General features: G+C 41.2%; 1 protein-coding gene across 4 annotated transcripts in view; it reads left to right on the forward strand.

Annotated features, from left to right (window-relative positions):
* Positions 1 to 18954: 18954 nt before the first annotated feature.
* Positions 18955 to 25739, forward strand: part of Wwp1 (WW domain containing E3 ubiquitin protein ligase 1) — an 85215-nt gene continuing 78430 nt past the window's right edge. For 2 of the 4 annotated variants that reach the window (XM_090339018.1, XM_090339020.1), the window contains exon 1: positions 18956 to 19203. The gene's annotated coding sequence lies outside the window, so the exon portion shown is untranslated. Of the gene's footprint in view, positions 19204 to 20320; positions 20342 to 25739 lie in introns of those variants that run through there. The other 2 variants (XM_090339022.1, XM_090339019.1) reach the window with 2 other exon arrangements.

Consider the following 25739-nt stretch of genomic DNA (forward strand, 5'->3'; position numbering starts at 1 on the left):
GATACAGGGAAGGATGGGGAATCTACTGCCATTTTGTTATCAATCTATGGCAATGAGGTCTCAGATGTTGCATGGCCTCTCCCTCTTCCAGTCTACCACTCTATGTACAATAAGCAGGTTACATCTAAATAACTCATTTGAATTGTAAAACCTTTTATAAATATTTGATTGACCTTCACTATTACAAGCATTTAACCTCGCTTTAAAAAGGAAACAGTCTTGAAGGGTTTTATTATATGGAGGAAATAGGATTCAATTTGCGCATAAAAGGTTTTTCCTGAAAATTGTCTGGAACTTAGAAGAGGTAAATAAAACGGAAAGCAACTGAGGCTGTTGAGTAATTCCGAAGATGAATGACTAAGGGGCTAAACTTAGGGCAGTAAACATAGAAAGAAGATAACTTACAGAAATATTTAGGAAGAAGGCCCCAAACCAATATTTATTTGTTGGTACGAATGTGTAGGTAAGTAAAGCAAGGATCTAATATTGAATTATGTGTTTCTAACTGGTGGATATGCTGGATACTCAAGATGAGGCATTGAAGATAATTAGTAGTTTTGAGGTATAGGCATAGGCTAGAGAGTTCAAGTTTGGGTAAGTGGGGTTAGAGTTTCCAAGAACATTTAAGCAGATGTCCAGTAGCTATGAGAAATAGGAATATGGAGCTCAGGAGAACTCTATGTTCAATACGCAGTTTAATATCAAGACCATCTCTTATTAAGGTGGCAATGGAAGTGAACATATATAGAACAAATGTATCAAGGAAGAAGTTATAGGAAGAAAAGAATTAAAGCTTTAAGTCATTTATAGGAAGAAGAGACTTAACAATGGGATTCTGGGGCAACTGTAGAAGGTGTTGAAATATCTAAGGCTGTCTTTTTGTGAACAAAATTCAGGCTACACGGAGAAGCCATGTGAAAGAGTTCTTGTTGACAACTTGAGTTAAGATTCCCAGCCAAACACCAGCATCAATTGCCAGACTTGGGAGTGAATTGTTTCCAGGTGACTTCAGCCCTGACCATTACTTCATCCAGCTTCTAAGCCTTCTAAGGGGAAGTTCCAGATATAAGAGACAAGCCATTCCCTGCACCCAGTTTCTGTTTCAAGCCCAAAGAATCCATGATCACAAGAAATACTGTTGGAAGCCACTCAATGCTGAGGCCATTTGTTAAATAATAACTTAGACCTCACTGAAAAACAGTGACATCTCCAAAGAGAAAAGATATACATTTTATTGAAGTAAGGAGGTCAAGTCTTGCCAACTTGGCCACGTGGTTAATGATAAGATCTGGCATCTCCTGGTGAGGGAAGGTGACTTTCCCAGCCCTCAGGAAATGGGCATGCCTGACTCTCTGGAGAAAGAGGTGGACTCTTTGCTGATAGTTTACCAGATCTGTCAGTCCAGTGCCTGGGTCTGTGAAGTTCCTGTGACCCTGCCACCTGACCTGACCCTATTTAGGCCTGACCCAGCTCAGGCTCCATTATGCCATACCAACACGTCTCTGTGTTCACATCCTGTGTCCTATCTCCTGGATGTTCTCTAGTCACTCTGGTGTCCCAATTCAGCTCTCGATTGCAGCTGAATTGGTTTTTTAGTATTGGTTTTGTGGTTTCCTCTCTGGCCTGTTCCCTGTGTTAAGTTTATATTGTAGCTGCTGGTCTTTGAGATTGGAGTCCACCATGCAGTTTCCGGCCTTTTAATAACCACTCCAAGATTCCACCTCTCCAATGTGGCTTCTCAGTATTCTCACCTTATAACATGATGATCATTTTTAAAGAACCTTAAACTTACAAAATATGCTTCCAACTCAAATTCTAATCTTTCCATCTTTCTCTGAAGCCAGGCATTCCTATTCACCTGTTTCTTAGGATTTAGAAGAAGCTCCATTTATCTACTCTCCAAGGCTACTTTAAATCTTATCCTTCCTCTGAAACCTCAATGACCCATCAAGATAAATTTTACCTTTCATTTCAGTCCTTTGAACCCTCTTAATAATTTGTTTTTGTTTTTTTAATGAATAAAAAGCTTATCCTACAAAACAGAACTAACTAGCATGGAATTTAATTATGTTTCCTGTGTCACACTGATTGCCCCCTCTATTACACTGCATGTAATAGGTATCCACTGGGGGCAGGGAATGTGGCTGTGCAGTAGGGTGCTTGCCTATCATGCATGAAGCTCTGGGTTCAATTCCTCTATTACATGAACAGAAAAGCTGGAAGTAGTACTATGGTTCAAAGGCTACCGTATTAGTCTTGAGTAAAAGAAGCTTAGAGACAGTATTCAGACCCTGAGTTTAAGGCCCAGGACTGACAAAAAAGAAAAAAGAAAAGGTGTTCACTGTTTGTTGAATGACAAACCTGAATACAAAGCTGATTCTTTTACTCTGAAAACTAAAACAATTTATTCATATCCTGCTTTCAAAGAAAGAGATTTATGTTTAGTCATACGTAAACTATATGTTCTTAGTGTCTTCCAAATCTGCCTCAGTTGTAGGAAGCTATTTCCACTTTATGTCATCTGAACAAATGTATTTCAAAGGATGTATGATCACATTGCACATAGAAAAGTACAGGGCCTAGTTTCTACTGAGTTTGTTGTACTACAAGAAAATGGAGAAGCCACATTTTGAGGTCAAATCCAGAGTTCATTAAAAGGCTGGTGACTGTATGATGGACTCCTGTCTCAATGACCAGAAGCCTAGACTGGTGCAGTAGCTCACGCCTGTAATCCTAGCTACCCAGGAGGCTGAGATCTGAGGATCAAGGTTCAAAGCCAGCCTGGGAACTAAAGTCCATGAGACTCTTATCTCCAATTAACTACCAGAAAACCAGAAGTGGCACTGTGTCACAAGGAGTAGGGTGGCAGCCTTGAGCTGAAGAGCTCAAGGACTAACAACGACAACAAAAATAGACCAGCACCTTCGAAGAGTGCTTGCATCAAGTGTTTTTTTAATTGTATTTTATTGTTGGGAGTTACATTCATCAGGTGATGGGTACATTATTTCTCAAAACTTGATACCTCTTCTCATGTTTTTGTCCCCCTTTCCCTCCCTTCATCCCATCCCAGATACAGTAACCTCATGAGATTAATCGTAAGTGGAAAAAAGAGAAAGAAAAGAAATAACTTTATGTAGTACATTAAGAATAGCAATCACAAAGATAAACCTCTTGTTTCATTATCCCAGACTTTACTTCATTTAGTCTTATCCTGTATGACCTATGCTTTTGAATTACTGTGGTCCTCTGTTAGGAGGATCCTAAATGTGTACTGCACCAAGTTTTTAAAGACAACAATTACATGCTTAGGGTGGAGACCAAATCTTACAAAATCAGACCTTTATGTGGCCATACTTAGGTACAAGCTCAGGTACAGGCAGAACTTTTCCATCTAGGAAAGAAACACCTCAACCTTCCATCTGGGGAAAATCTTAGAGAGTGGGTCAAGCCTTTTAGAGAAGTAATCAAGGAAGAATCAGAACATTCCCTAACATAAGCTTTCCTACCACTATAACATCTGCATTTCTACAAGGCAGAGCCCACCTAGCTCACCTTGAACTAGACCTCTGCATTCAATGAATGGCCTCTCACCTAATAGTATTTTTGTTCCCTCATCCCAGAAAGAAGCCCCAAGGTGAGACTGAGCCTCCTTACTTCAAATTCGTACAACTTTCCAAGAAGGAAAAAGGAAATAGGGAAGTGGAAAGGTGACTGACTCAGTGAGAGGCAGCTTGAGCCATATGGCTACTTTTCAGAAAAGCAAAGTACATAAATTTCAGTTGTTTCCTAAAAACACATTTACTTGTACTTCCCTGATAGATGTATGTTTTATTGTCTTTGAGAACTGAAAAATTTGTTTACTGAGAAAAAACAAAATGGGTGGGGGTGGGGGAACTAGAGGAAGTTGCAGAATCATCTCCGAAGCAGGCTGAGGGAAAAAAAGGAATCTTTTCCAGCTGAGTGCTTGTGAAACAGCAGTGAACAGATAGGACATTCACATGAATCATTCTTCCTTCTTAGAAAATGTGCAGTATCAGAACTGAGTACAGAATTTAAGGGTGAATGGGATGGGAGGTCAGACTTGATCATTTTCCAGATAGGTATAAAAGCGGGAATTTTAAATCACTTTTTACTTGTCATATTAAGGGATTGAATAGGCATAAGTAAGGACTGTCAGAATCACCAGACTGGGGGCATTGCATCGTCCTTTGCTTGTGACTCTGCTATGGAATTCATGGACCGCTGTTGACTTATTGGGTAGGTATTTCCTTAGAACATATTACGAATCCAGCCATTGTGTTGGGGGAGATTTATGTCTTTTATGTCATAGATTTATGTCTTTGCTTTAAAGGCATACTCTTTACTAGTAGGGAGAGAGACAATAAGAAAATAAGAATATCCCCTTTATAATAATAGCACACACACACACACACACACACACACACACACGTGCATAAGCAAAATGGAGGAGAATGAAAAAAGAATTAGGCTGGACTTGAGCACAGCAAGAGACACACACCTGGCAGAGGAATTGGAGGTTGTGCAAGGGACTGGATTTGGTGGTAGGTTTATCTAGGGCTTAACAAGGGAGCAAGATTAAAGAATGGATGGGGGTCTCTTGGAGGCCCAGGGTGGTATTCTTGACCTGGCCTATAGTGGAATGCTCCACCTTGGATGTGGGGGCTTATCATCCCCTGGGGAGCCAGGCTAGAATGAGCTGTCTGCAGACCAGCACATGAGCATGTACCTGCTGCTTTGCTTGACCTTGGGGAATAAGACAGAACTCAATCCTGCAATATATACATAGAAAAAAGAAAAGAGAATTTTCAGATGATGCTTAGGATCATGGAGAAATTAAGCCAGAGTGACATTGAAATGGCTCTCTCTATGGTATGGGACTAGCTCCAGAAGCCCAAGTCAGTGCAAATGTCGGTGCATTCATACCTATGGGACAAGCCTGCTGTTTGCTTCAAGTTCATGGTGACCAGAAGTTTGGAGCTGTTCTGAAATATAGGCCTCTTTCAGCTGACACTCCTTCACTGAAATAGCTGCTTCTCCTAGCATGCCCTCTGCCATGGATTATTTATGTTTTTCTTGATTCCCTAATGCCATTGATTTTAATCTTGAACAGCACCTCTTTTTCACTACTACGAAATCTGGACTATCCTGCTTGCTTTCTGAGACAGAAGCAAGTTTGTCTGATCCTGTGCAGAGCCTAATCCTGTCTAATTATTATGACTTGGATAGAGCATGCTGCCAGCATGCCCCACAATGATGACATCCTGGCATCACTTGGTTTTGCCTTCCCTATGTCAGCACCAGGATTTTTGCCAATTTGCCTATTCTTACAAAACTCCAGTAATGCCTTCTTGTTCTGTTTTGTTCCTCCAGGGCTCAGGATCAAACCCAGAGCCCCATATGTGCTAGGCAAGTTCTACTCCAGGCCTGTAAAGCTTTCCATTAATGCTCTCGAAACTACTTTCCCAACTGAAGTTGGGTTATGCTTTGAAGCCTTGGTGGTACAGAAGAATAAGCTAAGTAAGATATCCAAATCTAGACCTGCTTGATGGCTAAGGAAACTATAAATTAGCTTTAAAAAATGTAATGTCTGGGAAGAACATATATCGACAAAGACAGAGGAAGCTCAAGGCACTGTGAGGACACCTGACACTTCCTCCAGAGGTGTGCTTACACTGCTAGAGAACTTGAGGCACTGTGTTAGTCCAGTTTTGTTTTGTTTTGCTTTCAGTGTGTCAAAACTTTGGAGCAAAATCAACTTACAGAGGGAAGCTTTACTTTGGCTCACAGTATCAAACACTTCAGACCAGGCTTGCTGGATCCCTTATTTTGAGGCCTATGATGAAATAGAACTTTATGGCAGAAGGCCTTGGGAGAGCAAAGCTCATCACCTCATGGAGTCTGAGCACAGAGAACAGACAGGCAGGGGTCAAAGGCACACTCCAACTAGGCCCCATGTCTCAAAAATGCCATCATATTCCAAACCCAGCAAAAGAGTATTCCTTTGAAAGTATGAGAGCCCTCATGGTCCAATCACCTCTCCATGAATGAGTCTACCAGTCAAGATCCAAACCTTCAACACACAAGCCTATGGGGAGACATTCGCCATGCAAACTCTATCAGATACTCTGAAATTGCTATATAGATTCTTATCCTAAGTCATTTATTTAAGGATTTGGGAAAGATGTTCCATTAGCCCAGCTGAACAGAGACTTCATTTGAAGTACAATCTTACACAATGCAACTGCAAATAGAACCAGTAGGCCTTAAAAATGTTTGAAAAATGGTGGAGAGCACCATTCCCCTGTTCTGCCTCATTCTATATGTCAATCCCTTTACGTAGCCAGGCATCTTTCACTAGGCTGTTGGTGTCTGTTCTTGGGTAACTTCTAGTTAACACAAACTCTGCACTGCAATGGTATCTTCTGACTCAGACTTTTACCAGATACTCCAGCCCCAGCACCCAGAAAGGATTAATACGTCAAATTTACTCACACCTTAATTGAAATTCTTGTGTAAGAGAATTTGATTGGTCCAACTAGGCTTGTTTTCCTCTGAATGTGGCAAGATCCTGGAGCTGGAGATTGTATGCTCTGGTGACAGAAATACAGTAATTACAGGAGCTGCCAAAAGAAAGATTTTCTCAGCAGGGAAGAAGACAATGGGTAGCCTGTATAAAACTAAATACAGTTATGAAGTCCAGTTACCACTCACAACTACCATAGAGGTTACTTTTTATTTTATTTTTTATTTGTGGGTCTTGGGTCTTGAACTTGGGCTGGATGCTGTCCCTGAGCTCTTCAGCTCAAGGCTACCACCTCACCCTTGAGCCAAGCCCCACTTCCTGTTTCCTAGAGGTTAATTGGAGATAAAAGTCTCAGGTCCTTTTGTGCCCCAGCTGGCTTTGAACCTTGATCCTCAGATCTCAGCCTCTTGAGTAGCTAGGATTACAGGCCTGTGCCACTGTGCCCAGCATTTTTCCATTTTTGAAAGAGAAATCAAATTGTAACCATGCTAAAGATGGATATTTTGTCAATCTTGATCTAACAGTTTTAGTCTAGCAAAGAAGAAATTTGTAAAGGAATAATAAACATGGATGTGAATAAAAATAATTTTAAGGGTCTCAGACTAGGATGTGGCTGAAGTGGTAAAGCACTTGCCTAGCAAACACAAGACCCTGACTTAAAGCCCCCGTACCTCAATAAGAAAGGAAGGGGAAGCTAGGTGCTGGTGGTTCATGCCACCTGTTCAGGAGGCTGAGATCTGAGGAGACTCTTCTTATGAATTACTCAGAAAAATCTGGAAGTGGCACTGTGGCTCAAGTGATACAGCACTAGTGACTAGAAAGTGTTCATAGTCTTCCTTGTACTTACATATACTGTACCATATTCCTTGTATATCTTTCTTTTACACTCACATTAACAAATTTCTATGTCCTTCAATACACTAACCAGCACTGCAGGTGAAGTTTCTTCCCCCCTCCATCCGCCCCATAGTGAAGGCCTCATACTTGCTAGGTGAGCAGTGTGCTATATGATCTATGCCTCAATCTTTTTTCTTTTTTCTTTATGTATTTTTTCATGTCTGACCTAGAACACAAACTTCCTCTATTTCCAATTCCTGAGTAGATGGAATTACAGGCAAGAGGTACCACACACTCCAGGACAGAGTCCATTTTCAAAGGCAAAGATGACCACTCTCTTTTTTGGTCACACTTGGTATTCTTCTTCTTTGCATTCCTCACATCTACTGCAAAATGTATATGAATCTTAAATAAGTATCTATTGAATAAAATCAAATAATTATTAGAATAAGACTCTCGTTTCAAGTCCAGGACCACAACCCCACTACCCACCAATCTAACACAGAAATAAACAAGAACTAGGGTGTGGTTCAAGTTGTAGTGTATCTGGCTAGCACATATAGGCCCTGAGTTCAATTCCTAGTACTACAAAAAACAAATAAACCAACTAAAACCCCAATAATAGATGTATTTGGCTAATAATCTTATTTATATTTAAATTAAGATTTATGTGTGACTTGACTTTAATGGAATGTTGGATAGTTAATATTAGACATCATAACTCATCTACTCTGTGGCCATGATTAGTTGACCAGTTTATAGATGTATCATTAAGAGAAGAATCCTTATGTCCATCTTACTACAATGGTTTGTTTTTGTTTTTGTTTTTGCCAGTCCCGGGGCTGGAACTCAGGGCCCGAGCACTGTCCCCACTGGGCTTTCTCAAGGCTAGCACTCTACCACTTGAGCCAGAGCATCACTTCTGCCTTTTTCTATGTATGTTATACCAACGAATCGAACCCTGGTCTTCGTGCATGCTAGGCACGCACTTTTACCACGAGGCCAAACTCCCAGCCCTGAATATAGGGGTTTTGACAGCAGTCCCAGTAAACCAAAAAAGACAAATTCATTAATTACCTTGACAGACATTCAACAAGCATTTTTGTTAGTGACACTTTACTATGTGACACACATTTCCTATATCTATTTTATAATAGATAGATCATGAAGAATGAGATATCAAAATGGGATTACAGTGTTACATAATGATTGCATTGCAATCCCTGCTATAAGATATTGTTACAAACTCCCATAGATGTTTTACAATATCAGTGTGTGCATGTAATTGTTGCCTTCTTTGGTGGACGAGACGCTATATTATAATCCAGACTCGTCTTACTTGTTAATATCAAATCTGTGTAGCACAGGGCCAGCACCTAAGCAAGTTTCCAGTAAGTTTATGCCAAATGAATATGAAAAGGTAGATGTATATGTATAAAAGAATTGCACAGCCAGATGCTGGTGGCTCATGCTGTAATCCTAGCAACTCAGGAGGCTGAGATCTGAAGATTGCAGTTCAGAGTCAGCTGGTGAAATTCTTGTCTCCACCAGAAAATCAGAAGTGGTACTGTGGCTCAAGTGGTAGAGCCATAGTCTTGAGCTAAACAGCTCAGGGACAGGGCCCATGCCCAGAGTTCAAGCCATATGACAAACAAAAAAAAATGCATGTGTTCAATATGTAAATAAATGGCAGCATATTAAGTTATCCTTTCCTGAAGCCAATTTAAGAATGACAAGTTTGGGCCGGGAGTTTGGCCTACTGGTTAAAGTGCGTGCCTAGCATGCATGAAGACCCAGGTTCGATTCCTCCGTACCACATACATAGAAAAAAGTCAGAAATGGTGCTGAGGCTCAAGCGGTAGAGCTCTAGCCTTGAGAAAGTCCAAGGACTGGCACCAAAAAAAAAAAAAAAAGAATGACAAGTTTTTCAAGACAATTATTTACAAGCAAACAAATAAAATATATTTGTTACTGGATTCTGGCAAAGGTTTACTGGCTTAATAATTAAGTAATCTGTTCAAAAACTATTAGCTGTATTCATACATAGTACCAGGCACATTATTGGGTGTTGAGATGCAGGAGAAAATAACAAATCTTGATCTCTATCTGCATCGCTGTCTGTCTACAAGGAGTTTACAAAACCCAGAAGGTTCAAATATTATTTTCCTAAAATATGAAATAAAACAAAACACCTAACATATTTTTTATTCTATTTGGGCAAATGAAACTTTCAATTCTACATCATACTCTGTTATTTCAGAGACCACACCACTGTTCAAGCTAGGTATTGTTCATATAAACCCTTGAGTTTGGTTTCTTGATACAGAAACTCCTTATTCATCCCAGGGAGGCATCCAACTCAAGATTCTTCTATTATATTCTCCCGAGTGTGGAGATTACAGGCATGCAGCATTGCACCCAGCATAAATCTTTCTTTTTGCTTTTATTCAATCTTTAAATTCTTGAGACAGACTTGGTTTTCCTTCTCATACTCCACACTTTCCAATCACAGCAAGCTTTGTATAATCTCCATCACTGGGTTTTTAGAGTACATTGATATCATTATTTGAATACATTCCTTTAGGGCAGAGACTATATTTTGTCTCCCAATTTTGCACTTTTAATTCCTGGCATGTAACTGATGGTCAATAAATTCTTTAACTGTAACTGAAGGGACAGGTGTTTGGCCTAATCCTAGAGTGCTTGGCTAGCATACACAAAGCCCTGGGTTTAATTCCTTGGTACCACATACCAAGAAAAAGGGGGAAGTGATGCTGTGGCTCAAGTGGTAGAGTGCTAGCCTTGAGCAAAAAGTGTCCAAGGACAGTGCCCAAGTCCTGAGTTCAGCCCCAGAACTGGCATAAAGAGAGAAAGAGAGAGAGAGAGAGAGAGAGAGAGAGAGAGAGAGAGAGAGAGAGAGAGAGAGAGAGAGAGAAAGAAAGAAAGAAAGAAAGAAAAGAAGGAAGGAAGGAAGGAACTGAAATCATCTTTGTTTGCTACTTAGAAATTTCTCTCTCCCTAAGAAATAAGAGCCAAGACTTCACCTCATAGTCTCCGAAATTTTCTCAGACAGACATTTAAAGGCTAAATCGTCAAAAAATGTAACTAGGAAAATATTCACAAGCCCGAATGTCTTCTCTTTGGTTCTCATCCATAGCTTAAATCCACATGAGAATTTAAAACAAAGAATGTCATTATTTTTATTGTCTTGATCACATAAACTTCTTAATCCAACTTTTCTTCCTTTTTTCTTTTTCTTTTTTCCCCCAGTCTTAGGGCTTGAACTCAGGGCCTGAGCACTGTCCTTGGGCTTTTTCCTCAAAGCTAACACTATGCCACTTGAGCCACAGCACTACTTTAGGCTTTATTCTATGTATGTGGTACCGAGGAATCGAACTCGGGTCTTGGTGCATGCTAAGCAAGCACTCTACCACTAGGCCAGTTTAGACTCCTGGCACCTACATCATACTCCTGGCCCCTCAATTTCTTTTTTTCTTTTTTTATTGTCACTGTAATGTATAGGGGGTTACATTTACCAGATAGTAGGTGCATTACTTCTCACACATTGATACCCCTTCTCATGTTTTTGTCCCTCTCTCCCTCCTCCCACCCCCTCCCAATCATCTTGTTTTTTTCCCCTGTCCTTTCCTGCTTCAACTAAACAAATAAACATATATACAATATACCAGGTAGAAAAGTAAGATACAGTAGCAATATGCGATTAACCAAAAGGCAACAAAAGAGAAAAGAAATAACACAGTACATTAAGAACAACAATCATCCAAGATAAAGCTCTTCTTTCCATATCCTAGAGATCCTTTTATTTAGTCTCATCCTATATGACCTATGTACCTGGGTTTGGAGCTATTGTAATCCTCTGCTAGGAGAGTCCTAGATGTGTACTAATTATTACAAATATGGGCAACCATTGACTCTATGTTCCTTTGAGTCTGGCTTACTACATTTAATACAATTTTTTCCAAGTCTTTCCATTTCCTTATAGATGGGGTGATGTCATTCTTTCTGATGGCAGCATAGAATTCCATTGTGTATAAATACCACATTGTTGACCATTCACCTACTAAAGGCCATCTGGGTTGTCTCCACATCTTAGCTATGATAAATAGTGCTACATTGTTGTGCAAGTGGCTTTAGTATGTTCTTGTTTCTGGACATTTGAATAAATGCCAAGGAGTGGCCCTCCAATTTCTTAATATCTTATATATATAGTGACTATACTGGAGTTTGAACTGAAGTGTTATTTCACCTTTCCCTCCTGGGTGCTGTGCCTGAACTCTTCAGCTTAAGGCTACCACACTACCATGCTGAGCCACAATACCACTTCTGGTTTTCTGGTGGTTTATTGGACATAAGTGTCTCATGAACATTCATGCCCAGGCTGGCTTTGAACCTCAATCCTCAGATCTCAGCCTCTTGAGTAGTTAGGATTATACTCATGAGCCACCAACCAGTGGCTGGCTCTGAAGTGCTATTTCACTAGAGCCATAGTCTTTTTTTTTCATATATTTTTTATTGTACTTAATAGAAGGGTTACATTATATTCACCAGATAGAAGATGCATTACGTCACATACATTGATACCCTTTCTCATGTCTTGGTCCCCATTTCCCTCCCCCCATCCCCACCCCTCATCTTGTTTTCACCCCTTCCCTATCCTCTTTCAAATAACCAAATACCCATATATACAATATATCAGATAATAAGGTGAAATACTGTAACATTATGAGATAACCAAGAGACAACAAAAGAGATGAGAGATAACATAGTACATTAAGGACAACAATTACTCATTATATGGCTTTTGTTTCCTTATCCTGGAGGTCCTTTCATTTAGTGTCATACTATATGGCCTTATGTATCTAGGTTTCGTTCTATTGTAAATCTCTGCTAGGAGAGCCCAAGGTTTCTACTGATTATGACAAATGAGAGAAACGGTTGAGCCTATTTTCCTTTGAGTCTGAGCCATAGTCTTTTTCCCTATATTTTTTATTAGCATGAGTCCGTTGGACAAGGAGAATTCAAGGAGGATTTTGTTTTTGTTTTTGTTTCCTTGCCAGTCATGGGGATTAAACTCAGGGTCTGGGCACTGTCTCTGAGCTTCTTTTGAGTCACAGCACCATTTCTGTCTTTTTCTGTGCATGTGATACTGAGGAATGGAACCCAGGGCTTCATGAATTCCAGGCAAGCACTCTACCACTAAACCACATTCCCAGCCTTAGGAGGGTTTTAACATGTCTATTCCTTCTCCTCACTTTACTTCCCCAACCAATTTCAGGAAACTTCATTGTTCCAATATTCACTAGGCTTTAGTTATTTGTTCCGATAGAGTCTCTAGTGTTTATCTCAGATCAGTCTCAGGCCACAAACTTCCTTCCTGTGTCTCTGTAAAGTTGACTTTACCACCATGCCTCAAGGGTCTCACCTTATAGTTCACACAGGCCTCTAGCCCACAATCCTCTCCTATAGCCTTCCTTATTTACAAGTTTGTACCACTATGACCAGCATGAGATATCTTTCTGGAAAATTCAATAATTAAAATGCTACTGAGGTGATGGAAAAAATATTTCCTCATGTCAATACTGCCCCTAAGGTAGTAAAACAAGTTCTTCAGAGAAAGAGTAAAGTAAAAATAAATAAATAAATAAAACAAAAGGTATAAATAGCCAGCACTCAGTAATATCAGCACCCACGAGAATGTAGCAGGAGGTTCTGGAGTTGCCCACTAGCCACAGTTATAGGCAAAGATGAAAGAAAGAAAGAAAGAAAGAAAGAAAGAAAGAAAGAAAGAAAGAAAGAAAGAAAGAAAGAGAGAAAGAGAGAGAGAAAGGAAGAAAGAGAGAAAGGAAGGAAGGAAGGAAAAAAGGAAGGAAAGAGAGAGAGGATAGAAAGAAAGAAGGAAGGAGAGAGAAAAAAGCAAGCAAACATGAAAGACAAAGAAAGAAAAAAGAAGGAAGGAAAAATAAAGAAAGGAAGGAGGGAGAAGAAAAGAAAGGAAGGTGAAATAAAGAAGGAAAGAAACAAAGAAATAAAGAAGGAAGCCGGGCGAGATGGCTCACACCTGTACTCCCAGCTACTCAGGAGGCTGAGATCTGAGGATCAAGGTTCAAAACCAGCCCAGGCACAAAAGGACCTGAGACTCTTATCTCCAATTTAACCTCCAGAAAATGGGAAATGAGCTTGGCTCAAGGGTTGGGCAGTAGGAAAGAGAGGAAGGAAGGAAGGAAAAAAGAAAGGAGAACAAATGAAAGAAAAAAAGGAATAAATATGTGAGGATATTTATTATGTACAAACATCTGACATATTTCAAATACAAATACACAGTGTCCTCACTAATGAAATCTCATTTGAGCTTCTTTGTGTTATATATTGCTTCAGTAATGCTTTATAACAAACGTACTTTAAACAGTTAAGTATTACTCTAGTCCCCTACAATCTCCTGATTTCAAATGGTTTAGCTGGGCGGATCCCAGCTGGATTTCCTCTTGGCTGGAAGAAACAATGTAGAAAGCCATAACATTTTGATTGGGAAATACAAACAGATATCAATCAATCCAAACACTATATAACGTTCACTATAATGAGCATTATAATGTTCATCAGAGTAGATACTAAAAATAGAATTAAAGAAGTAGTAGTTCCTCCCTCAGCACGGTGCATATTCTTCTGTTGTTGCCCTTGAACTTTACACTTCACACTTTTTGACCTTTGCAGTCTTGACCTGCACCAGGGTCAAGAGAGAGTCTGGAGACTCTTGGGTCTTTGGCCTCCTACTGAAGACTACCACTGGCTACTCTGTTCTGAGACTCTGGGCTGCTGTCATTGCCAGTGGTTTATCTGGCTGTCCAGATTGGAGATGGATAGTCATCAAGGAACTTGTCAATCTTTGACTGTGTTGCTGTGACAAATACCAAATAGCACCTGATGCAATTCCCCAAAATTGTGTGTATGTGTGTGTAATATAAAAAAAATATACTGGTATCTATCTAGCTAATGCTTCTATATTTACAGAGCTCCACCTAGTACAATCACCCAAAATAGTTTGCTTCAGAGGATACAGCTGCTAGTCATATAGTATCCTTAGGTGTAAAATATTTGATAAATATGTATATACTTGACAAAGGTAGATAGGAGAGAGGACATCAAGGAAGAGAAGTTGGGCATCATGTTAATTTCACTGTCCTCAAAGGAATGTTGAAAGGAGCAGCATTGTCCAAATGGGTGCAACACTCTATATTGGATTTTGACCAGCAGTGGATCATGGGGAGAAAACCAGAAAGAGTTACGAAATGAAGAAAGAAACATTTGAGTAATGGCTATGGTTCAAACCCATGGTTTTCACAAACACATATGAAAGAGGAAACTTTTGAGTACAAAGTGCATGGTTTTTCAATCATAATGTAAATTGCCCTGTGCATTGTTCAGTGTTAACATATGTGATGTTAACTACTTGTTAAGAGCCAGTGAAAACTACCTCTCCAAAACACCACTACAAAAATCTTCTCCAGACACTTCCAGGTTCCTCTAGGATCCAAAATTGTCTCAGGTTGAGAACCAGTGGGTTAGTGTATTGGTTGTCTCTTGCCCAGATGGCAAATTATTATTATTTTTATTGTTGGGATAATGTATAGAGGGGTTACAGTTGCATTCGTCAGGTAGTAGGTGCATTACTTCTCATGCATTGATACTCCTCATGTTTTTGTCCCTATTTCCCTCCCCCACTCCTTCCCAATCATCTTGTTTTCCCCCTTTCCCTTTTGGCAAATTATTCTTTTTTTAAAAATTTTTTTAGTATATTTTTACTGTATTTTATTGTCGGGGTGATGTATAGAGGGGTTATAGTCATATTTGTTAGGTAATGGGTACATTACTTCTTTTTTTTATTGTAATTAGTAAAAGGGTTACATGATATTTGCCAGATAGAAGGTGCATTAATTCACATACATTGATACCCTTTCACATGTCTTGGTACCCATTTCCCTCCCCCCCCCACAAATTATTCTTAAAACAATAAACATTTATTGTTGATTCATCACATCTGTGGGTCAGGAGTGTGAAAGAGATTTAGCTAGGTGGTTTTGGCTCAAGGTGTCTGATGAGGTTGTAGTCAAAGTACAATCATCTTCTACTGTGTCTGGCACTTGGCAGGAGGTCTCAGTAATTGCTACCAAGATGCTTTCAGTTCCTCACTCAGTGGTGATTGTTCCATTACCATTGGTAGCTGCTAAGGATCCCATAGTGTGGAAAGGACCACAATACCTTCTCTTTTTTTTTTTTTTTGGCCCCTTTCTCTTTCTCGCTCGCTCCGGCCCGGCTAGGCCCCCTTTCTAGCTCAAGCCCCGCTCGCTCTGGCCCCGCTCGCTCTGGCCCTGCTCGCTCCGGCCGGGCTAAGCCCTCTTTCTAGCTCCGGCCCCGCTCGCTCCGGCCCCGCTCGCTCTGGCCCCGCTTGCTTCCGCCCGGCCCTGCTCCTGGCCCCGCTCGCTCGCTCCTGGCCCCGCTCGCTCCGGCCCTGGCTTGCTCTGGCCCGGCCAGCTCTCGCTTGCTCCTGGCTCTGCTCGCTCTGGCCCCGCGCTCTCTGTCGCCGTCTCGTCTCTGCCACTTTTCCGGTTTGGTTGTGTCTCGTCTCTGCCACTTCCGGCTTGGTTGTGTATGTGGGATACCGAGGAATCGAACCTGGGTCTTTGTGCATGCTAGTCAAGCACTTTAACCGCTAGGCCAAACTCCCTCATAACCTATTCTTGGAAGTGATATTTCTGTGTTAGTGGATATGTTATAGCCAAGTTGCTGACTATAGCCCACACTCACTTGGATGAGAACAGCTTCAGTTTGTGAAGGAAGAGCTATCAACAAACTTATGGACATAATTTAGTATCATTTATAGTTATAAGAAAGATTCTTTAATAAATAGTCTAGGGAATACCAATGAGCCCCTTAGAGAAAACAAAGACCATCATTCCAAAACAAATCCTAAAGGATTAAATTATTTAACAACAACGCAAAGTGAACTGTCAAGTAGAAACAAAAGGCAGATAAATACTTGATCTAAGGATGTGAAGAAAAAAATTAATAATACAAAGTTTTACAGTGACTCAGTATCTCCATGAAACATTACTCTTGTGAGCAGTCCAGAAAAAGAAGGGACAATCGGGACCAATAATAACATATCACAATCATTCATATAAGAATATACTATGATCACTTGCACACACAATAGAGAATCACATCTCTTCTCATATCATGCTGTGGGAAAATTAATAATAATAATAAATTATTGCTTATGTATTATGCTCATTCATTAGATAATTACAAGCATTTACTTGCTTTCCAAGCAAGTTATTTACTTATTACTAAATGCCATGTGATATGCCTATACTAGTATTGTAACTGAGGTGCCTTTTCATGTAAACTAGCCAAAACTTGTAGCTTATAAGCAATCACAGAGTGAGCTTAATATCAATTCATTTGTCACAATACAAATGTAGTCAGATTACAGAAGTTGCAATATTAATTTGTGGAGGAAGAGACCATAAAAATAAAAATGACAAAGGCCATGCAAGTCAGAATGTGGCTTTCAGTGACAGAGCTGAGCTTTGATCCTGGGTTCTTTCCTGGAAGGCAACTTGCCAAAGTGTTTCAAAAGGGCTAAATTTGTTCACACCCTTTGATTACTTTGAAAGATTTAACCTTAGACTTCTGGAGGAGTGGAGACCCCGCGGGATATGCATGGAACTTCTGACCAGTTGTTTATTAGCAGCTGTTAATTTGCTTAAATGGACCTGAAGGCAAAAAGTGGAGAAAATGTAGAGGAAACAGTATGTGTTTAAGCTGAAAGAAGAGTGAGCACTTTAAAGATCTCTGGAGAGATTTTGAAACAGGAGCAGTAGAGATGTGAGCACTAAAGCCTTGAATATCACTGATGTATCCTGAGATTTCTCAAGAACCAATGGATGATTTTGAATTGTGAAGTGACATTTTCAGATGGAAGCTTTAGAATGATCTTTGTGGATCATATGGATAATGCACCTAATTTAGGTGAAGTTAGAGGCAGGAACTGATACACTGAAGTGGAGACAAATTCACGGAATCCTGTTATTCTTCTTTTTTTTTTTTTTTTTTTTTTGTGGGTCAGGGAGGCTGGGTGGGACTCTGTGTCTGGGCGCTGTCCCTGAGCTCTTTAGCTCAAGGCTACCGCCCTACCCTTGAGCCAACCTCCACTTCCCATTTTTCTAGAGGTTAATTGGAGATAAGAATCTCAGGTATTTTTGTGCCCGAGCTAGCTTTGAATCTTGGTCCTCAGATTTCAGCTTCCTGAGTAGCTAGGATTACAGGCTGGAGCCACCACACCCTGCTCCTCTGTTATTCTTGGTGCACAATTCTACCAAAAAGTTTAGTTGTGACAGGAAAAGAGGAAAAAGACTTAGAAAGGCCATCTACAGTTAAAGGAAAATTTAGAACGGACAAATCTTAAAATGTGATTAGAGTGATAAATAGTAATAGTCCCATAGAATGAAGTAGGAGGCTGGCTTTGAAGAGGTTGCAGAAACATCTAGCCTGAGACCACAGGAAGCCAAGGTAACAACAAATTTGGGAAGTGGATGTAGGGAATTTGTGGGGATTGGATTAGGTGTTTGCTTTTTTTTTTTTTTAATAAACTGTAGACACATATGCTTGAATATTTTAGCTCTCTGAAGTAGATTAGATTATGTGGTGAGTAATGCAGTCCACGCACACTTGTATTAACAGGGAGATCTTACAAAAGCTACACAAATCTTCATCAGCACTAGGTAAATGGGTTGACTCATTTTATAATGGAGATAACAGAAACTTCCTTACAGGATTTATGTGGAAAATTGCCGCTGACATACAAACTTTCTCACCAGGTATTCGCTCTGTTATTGGGGTGACAGGTTGACAGAGGGGGAGAGCGATCTGATTACTAATAAAAATGAGCTGGCAAGTCTGGTAGGACTAACTACTAAGTGCAAGTCTTTACTTTTTGCAATGGGTTCTAAGTCAAATACTGAGCTAGGTCAGGAAGTATTCATTAACAGCCTACTTCTGCGGCAAAGTGTGTTTGGAGAAGAGAATGGCAGTGCCCAGAGGATCTTAGCTGAGGTCACGCGCAGGATTCCGCGGTGGATCAGAAAGTCCCAAGTCAGCAGCAAGTTCCAAGCTAGCAGCAAAGCCTCCGCCCCGGCCTCGGGGGTTGGCCCCGCCTCTTCCACAGGTTCAGGCCCCGCCCCCTTCTCCTATTGGCTGTCATTCGACCACTCGGAAGACCCGGAGGACCAGAGTTTTCCCAAAGGCAGGCTCCGTGAGCCCTCCCTGCGCATGCTCGCAGGAAGCTGGCTTCTGGGTCCGGAGTTGGAGGCTCTGGGGCGTCCGTGGCACCTCAGCGCGCGCGTGCGCGCCCGCGGGCGGGAAGGCGCGCGCTAAGTGCGCGGCGCCGGCATCGCAGGCACGCGGCCGGCGCGCTCCCGAGGAAGGGAGGCGTGGGGTCGGCGGGGAGGGTAGGGGGGGCGGAGGGTGGCGCGCGGCCGGGGTGGGGTGGGGGGTGGGTCGGGTGTCGGCAAGCTCGGCGTGTAGCTTCCGAGCGAGTGCGAGGCAAGGCGGCCTGGGCTGCCGGGGCCGACGCCTGGGTGGCTGTCGCCGCCGCCGCCGCCGCGCCGACTGCGAGATGGCGATCTTGGGCGCGGAAGGGTGAGGGCGCCCGCTGCAGGAGGAGGCGTCGCCGCCGCCGCCGCCGCGGTGGCTGCCCGGCCCGGCCGCCCGGAGCCGCCCGGAGCCGACGGCTTCGCCCCGGGGTAAGGACGCGGCCGGGGGGCGCGGTGCCGGCTTCCCCCCCCACTCCCTCCCCTCCCGCGGGGACTCCCCAGGGGGGCGCTCGGAGGCCGACGGCCGCCGCCGCGCTCGGGCCCCGCACCCCCCCACACACACACCGGGGCCGGGAGTCCGCTGGGGTGCTGGGGTGGGGTCACGGGTCTCGCCCCGTGGTGGCCTGGTCACGGGCCTGTGCTGGGGACGTCCGAGCCGAGTGTTTCCGTGACTCTGCAAGCCGCAGTTCCCCGGCTTCCTCAGCCTCCTCCACCTCCTCCTCTGGGACCTTCTCCTCCTCGTCCTCCTCCTCCTCGCCCGCCTTCCACCTTCGCCTCACACCTCCGGCCGCGCTGCCGGTACCCGGCACTTGCGCCCCAGTTCCTCCACCCCAAACCTGAGACCTCTTAACGCGTCTTCTTCAGACATGTTATTTAAAACAACCAACCCCCCAAACACTCGTGGGGCTCCCCTGGCTCCGCAGCTCCCCTCCACCGCCGTCCCCAGCTCCACCTTTTGTGACCCGGTAGGTTCCTGTGACCTTGCAGATTTCACCGGTCCTCCTCGACTCGGGTGGCCCGGCCCTCCCCTTTGGTCATCTTGGAACATTTAAATTTTCATTGTGTGCCCTTTGCCTTTCCAGCCTCTACCTGAGAGAGTGTGTGTGTGCGCGTGTGCGTCTGTGTGTGAGTGTGTGTGCGTGCGCGCGCGCACCGGGATTGTGCAGTGTGCATCGATCTGGAGTTGCTTCTTGTGTTCCAGTAATAATTGTAGGAAACCTTCCTTACCCGGAGAGCTGGAGTAGTTAGCATGTTGGTAACTTTTACTCTTCCTGGATAAAACCTGTTTATTTATTTATTTTCACCAAGAGCTTTTAGTTTGTTAAGTTTTTATCTTCCTGAGGGCGGTAAATGTGCCACAAGATTGGAGTTTCTGCTTTCAAAAGCTACTGTTAAAAGTCATGGAAAAAGAACCTCCAGGAGTCAGCTCAGCCAACCCCAGCCCCTGCGGTGTTATTTACCTGAAATACCTGGTTTACAGTTCTCTGCAGGTTTCTACAAGAGTTCATGCTTAGGTGGAAATCCACTCTGCCAGGCTCACCAAGTCTGCGTATTGCGTAAAAGAAAGGTATTCTCTTATCTCTATGGCTTGCTTTTAGCTGTAAAGGAGAATTTTTAGTTGTGGCTGATAAATGATCATTTTTTCCCCCCTAAGCCATTAGTAAGTCTTATAATTGAAAGTGTCATGGTCACATGTTGCGGGCTATGGAAATTGAGCCATGTAAAGTATGTGGCATAGTTCTTTAGGATATAACAACATTTTCAAATCCTTCTTCCCATTAAATGCTGACGTGCTTATAATACTGAAGACAAGGGCCTTGAAAAGCTGTAAGTTAGATTTTTGGGTAGAAGTGTCAAGATGTTGTGGACTAGTTCCAGTCCATGCTTTGAAAGAGATGTTGATCTTTTACTGCTTACCCTGCCACGGTTAAGATATTTTTTACTTCTTTGCACAATTATTAAGCATATATTGTGGGACTGTGATAGGGGATTATGATGAGGAGGATTATCAGTTTTTTGCCTTCACAGACTAGAAAGGTAGGGTCTCTGTAACTTGCCATCCTCAGAAGTTCTGACCTGACAGGTATGAACCATCACATGAAGCTTATCTTTTAACATATAAACATTTCATAAACAATACATTCTCATAATTCAGACAGGTAGAAATTTTATTTTATTTTTTCCCTTTTTAAAAAATTTTATTTCATTGTCAGGGTAGTGTATAGAGGTAATGTATAGAGGGGTTACAGTTACATTCATAAGGTAGTAGGTGCATTTCTTCTCCCACCTTGATACCCCTTCTCATGTTTTTGTCCCAGTTTCCCTTCCCCAACCCCCTGAAATCATCGTTTTGGTAAGGTTTCATTCTTAGAGCTGTTGGATCTTGGGCTTGAAGGATGACTATGAGGTTTGATGGTCAGGTAAAGGTGATGGAAGCAGAGAAAAGGATCTGAGAGAACACCGAGTTCTATCTACTGGAGAGAGAAGCAATAGTTTTGTTTGGGTGGAACATTAAGTATTTGTACTTAATGTGAGTATTTGTGTTTATGGGTGAGAAAGCTTGAAGTAAACAAGTTAGACAAGGTAACGTGTTGCTTTTTTTTTTAAAGAATTTATTAACATTGATTTTTACATCATATTTCAAATGACGTATTTAACAAACGAGTGTTCAAGAAGGGAATCTCTATGTACAGTTGCTGACACTTAGTTTTTAGAACATAATCAAAATTAGGCTAAGGGTTTGTATATCATAGATACATATTAATTTATGAAATAAAACATTATGTCTATAGAGTCATAGGGTTTTTTTTTTTGGCCTGTCGTGGGCTTGAGCTCAGGGCCTGAGCACTGTCCTTGGACTTTCTCAAGGTTAGAGCTCTACCACTTGAGCCTCAGCACCATTTCTGGCTTTTTTCTATGTATGTGGTACTGAGGAATCGAACCCGGGTCTTCGTGCATGCTAGGCAAGCACTCTACCACTAGGTAGGCCAAACTCCCGGCCAGAGTCATAGGTTTTTATGTCTCTGTAGTTATGTTTATATTTCTAATACCATGCCCATAGGGTATGCTCTTGTACTGTTTGGATCTAATAGCCACATATTAAGGATACCATGCGCCTTTTGTTCCTTTGGTCTTGACTTGTCTCAATTCGCTCTAGATTCATCCACTTCCCTGCAAATGCCATTATTTTATCTTGTCTGTTGGCTATGTAGAATTCCATTGTATATATATATATATACCACATTTTCTGTATTAATTCATCTGCAGTAGGGCATCTGGGTTGTTTCCATCACCTGGCTGTTGTGAATAGTGTAGAGATAAACATAGCTGAGAGTGCGTTGCTTTTTAAACATTTTTTATTGTCGGGGTAATGTATAGATGGGTTACAGTTACATTTGTCAGGTAGTAGGTGCATTACTTCTCACACATTGATAACCTCTCATGTTTTTGTCTCCATTTCCCTCCCCCTAACACATTGTTTTTAATGTCAGGCTGATAACTTTCAACTTTGAAGGTAGTGAGGATTCCACAGATGAGTTTTGCATTGGAAGTTCAAAACTTTTGTCTTAGGAGGATCAGTATGATAGCATCATATAGAGGTAGGGCAAGCCTGCATCTACATAAACCTGATTGCTGAGGTCATAGGCAAGCATAGGAGTCTTGAATCTTAGATTTCCATTGGTATATGCATGTTTGTCTTATTTTTCATGTGCTTGAGAGTCTAAGTGACTAATTGGATGCTCTGGAGAGCAGATAGCAATATCCTAGCAACTCAGGAGTCTGAGATCTGAGCTCATAGTTCAAAGCTAGGCCCTGCAGAAAAAATTCCATGAGACTCTCCTCTCCAATAAACTACCTAAAAAGCCAAAAGTGGGGCTGCGGCTCAAGTGGTAGCCTTGAGCCAAAAACAGCCCAGGGACAGTATCTAAGACCTGAGTTTGAGCATGAGGACAAGTTGCCCCTCCCACTTGCCCTCAAAAAAAAGAGAAAAAGGAAAAAAAAAATGAGGGATGGTGGGAAACAGGAAGAAGGAAAGAAAGGAAAATGATGCTCATATTCTCATATTCAATGAAAAGGATTAAACGAGCCAACTTGTAACTAGTTTATTTGTAGCATAGTTTAATCAGTCCATTACTAACTTTTGCACCCGATAACCTGTTATTACTTGATTTTTTTTTCGAGAAATACAGAGAGAATAATTTCTTCTATATTTGCTTCTTTAATTTTTGGAAAGACTGGAATCTTTAATTCTTCATATAAGAATAATGTTCATATAATTCTAATGAACAGTGAAAACCCAATAAATTGCCCTTTATTAGTGACATCCAATGAGTTTATTAGTAATACACATACAAGAAAACACTTCTTTGCTGGCATTAAGATAAAATAATATTCATTGTAGATATTTTATTTTCATTTAAATTATATTTAAATGACAGTTGAGAACTAGGTGGTTAAAAGGGATTCATTGCCTTGTAGGTGACAACACTGCAGCTCTCACCTGTAATCCTGGTTTCTCAAGAGGCTGAGATCAGTGGATCATGGTTTGAAGCTAAGCCCAGGCAAAGAATATCTGTGAGACTCCATTTCCAAAATGACTAGCAAAAGGATAGGCTGGAAATGTGACTCAAGTGGAAGAATGCCAACATATGGTTAGCCTGCAGTCAAACTTAGAACAAAGACTAAAACGTTTATTTTTTTAGAGTAAATAGAGGAAAGTTTATTGGGGTACATTCTCCGGCAAAACTTTTATTTTTGTACTGATTTTTGAACATCAAATTCTTTGTATATCTTCGGCCTTGAAAGACTAGGGCTCTGTCACTTGATCACTTGAACCATAGTTTTGCTCCTACTGTTTTGGAAGTTAACTGGAGACTTTCCTGTCTGTGCTGGCTGAATTTTATTTAGTATTCGCACTAAACTTATTTATTTTTTACCTGAAATTACTTATAAGATATATATGGTGTAATGCACCTTTTATCTGGCTAATATAACTCTAACCCTTCTATTAATTATAATAAAAATGTATAATAAAAAAGATATATATGAAAGGTACAATGGTGAAAAGAAGGTATTAGTTTCCTTTTGAAAATTTGTTGCTTTTAATTTTATGATTTGAAGTTGAAGTTTTATTATCTTTGATGATTAAGTATATATAATATTTCATGATTTTGATAATTACATATCAAACTGAACTATTGAAAAAGACAAGCCAAAGTCCTTACAAATTAGTTTCTTTTTCTTTCCTTTTTTTTCTTTGGTTGGTATTGAGACTTGACCTCAGAGTCATGTGCTTGCTTATGGCTGATAGTCTACCATTTGAGCCATACCTCTAGCCCTGTGGTGTGTGTGTCTCCCTGCACATGCATACATACTTGTCATCGGACCTGAAACCAGGGCCTATGCAACGTCCCTGGACTTTAAAAAAATTTTTTTTTTATTTTTTGACTAGCACTCTACACTTAAGCCATAACTCAGGTGATTGAGAGTCTTAATTGCCTTTCTTGCTTTGGTTGGCATCCTTAGATCTTAGCTACGATTACATGCATGACCAAACTAGCCTTGCGTTTCTCTGGTCAGTTGGATATTAGAAACTTGTACAGCTTTCTTGTGGCTTTAAACTCCCATACTACAGATCCCAGCCTGTTGAGTACTAAGATTACAGACATGAGCCACCAGTGCCCACAAATTAGCTTTTTTAAATTTATGAGTTTTTTTCTACAGAACCATATGTCAGATAGTCTCTAACTTATAGTAAACTAGCATTTGTTGATTTAGTCTTGACATTTCTTAAACTTGCTATTTATTCACAACACCTACTGGTGTAGTAGCCATATGCCATACATTCTACTAGGTATTTGGTACAATTTTGAGACAACAAACATGAAGTTTGTTCTCCTAGCTTGGAAGATAAGGTCATTGACATCATCAATCAGTAAGAAAATATACCTGTCTTCTCAGGTTGTGGGAATTTGGAGATACATAATTAACTATAACCTCCCTTTTTTTCCTGGCATTTGAATACATTATGCAGAAACACAAGAAACCTGGTAAGCATTATTTCAAGCATCTTTTGCTCTGTGAACTGGTTTTATTTGTTTATAGTTTTGTTCACCTGGATTGGGCTCAGTTGGTTAGTTCTGCAGGATTTGCTGGTAGTGACTGCTTTCAGCTGGCATTTTAGGTGAGGGATGGACACATGTATCCTACGTTCTTTGTGCAGTCTTAGTCTAGCCTGTCCTCTCTAGGTGGCTTTTGTAAGGATTGCCAGTTTTATTGGTAGCTTATGGTTCTTAATAATGTAAAATTAGAAGCAAATAGGCCCTTTGAAGCCATGAGTTTACTCCTGGGATTGGCAGAGTATTACTTCTGCCTGCTTAGAGCAAATCAGAGGTTTAGCTCAGATTTCAGGAGAGGGGACAGATTGCACAAGTACTTGAATCCTTTTGGGGCCACCATCCAAATAGATTACCAGGAATTTTACTTTGAAAAAATACAGTGTCTGGGCCAGGAATGTGGCCTTGTGGTAGAGTGCTTGCCCAGTATGCACGAAGCCCTGGGTTTGAATCCTTGGTACCATATACACTGAAAAAGCTGAACATGGTGCTGTGACTCAAGTAGTAGAGTGCTAGCTTTGAGAAAGCCCAAGGACAGTACTTCAAGCACTGAGTTCAAGCCCCAGAACTGGCAAAAAACAATAACAAAAAACCCCCAATGGTGGTCATGTTATACAAAAGCGAGTATTGTGGGAAACTAACTGAAGCTTAGACTGCTTTCCTCAGTCTAAACTTTGAACCTGGTCCTGCCTGAGGGAAAGTTGAGTCTAAAGTGCAAATGATAGCACATGTGGCATGTTATACAGCTGGAAAGAAATCAAGGGGAACTGTATGTAGCTTAGAGTTAAGCTATAGAGCATGTTTAAGTCCTTGGGTTCTAACCCTGCCAACGTGCACACACACATACAC

The sequence above is a fragment of the Megascapheus bottae genome, chromosome 9, assembly GCF_031878675.1.
Source record: "Megascapheus bottae isolate mThoBot1 chromosome 9, mThoBot2.hap1, whole genome shotgun sequence".
In the NCBI taxonomy this organism is placed as follows: Eukaryota; Metazoa; Chordata; class Mammalia; order Rodentia; family Geomyidae; genus Megascapheus; species Megascapheus bottae.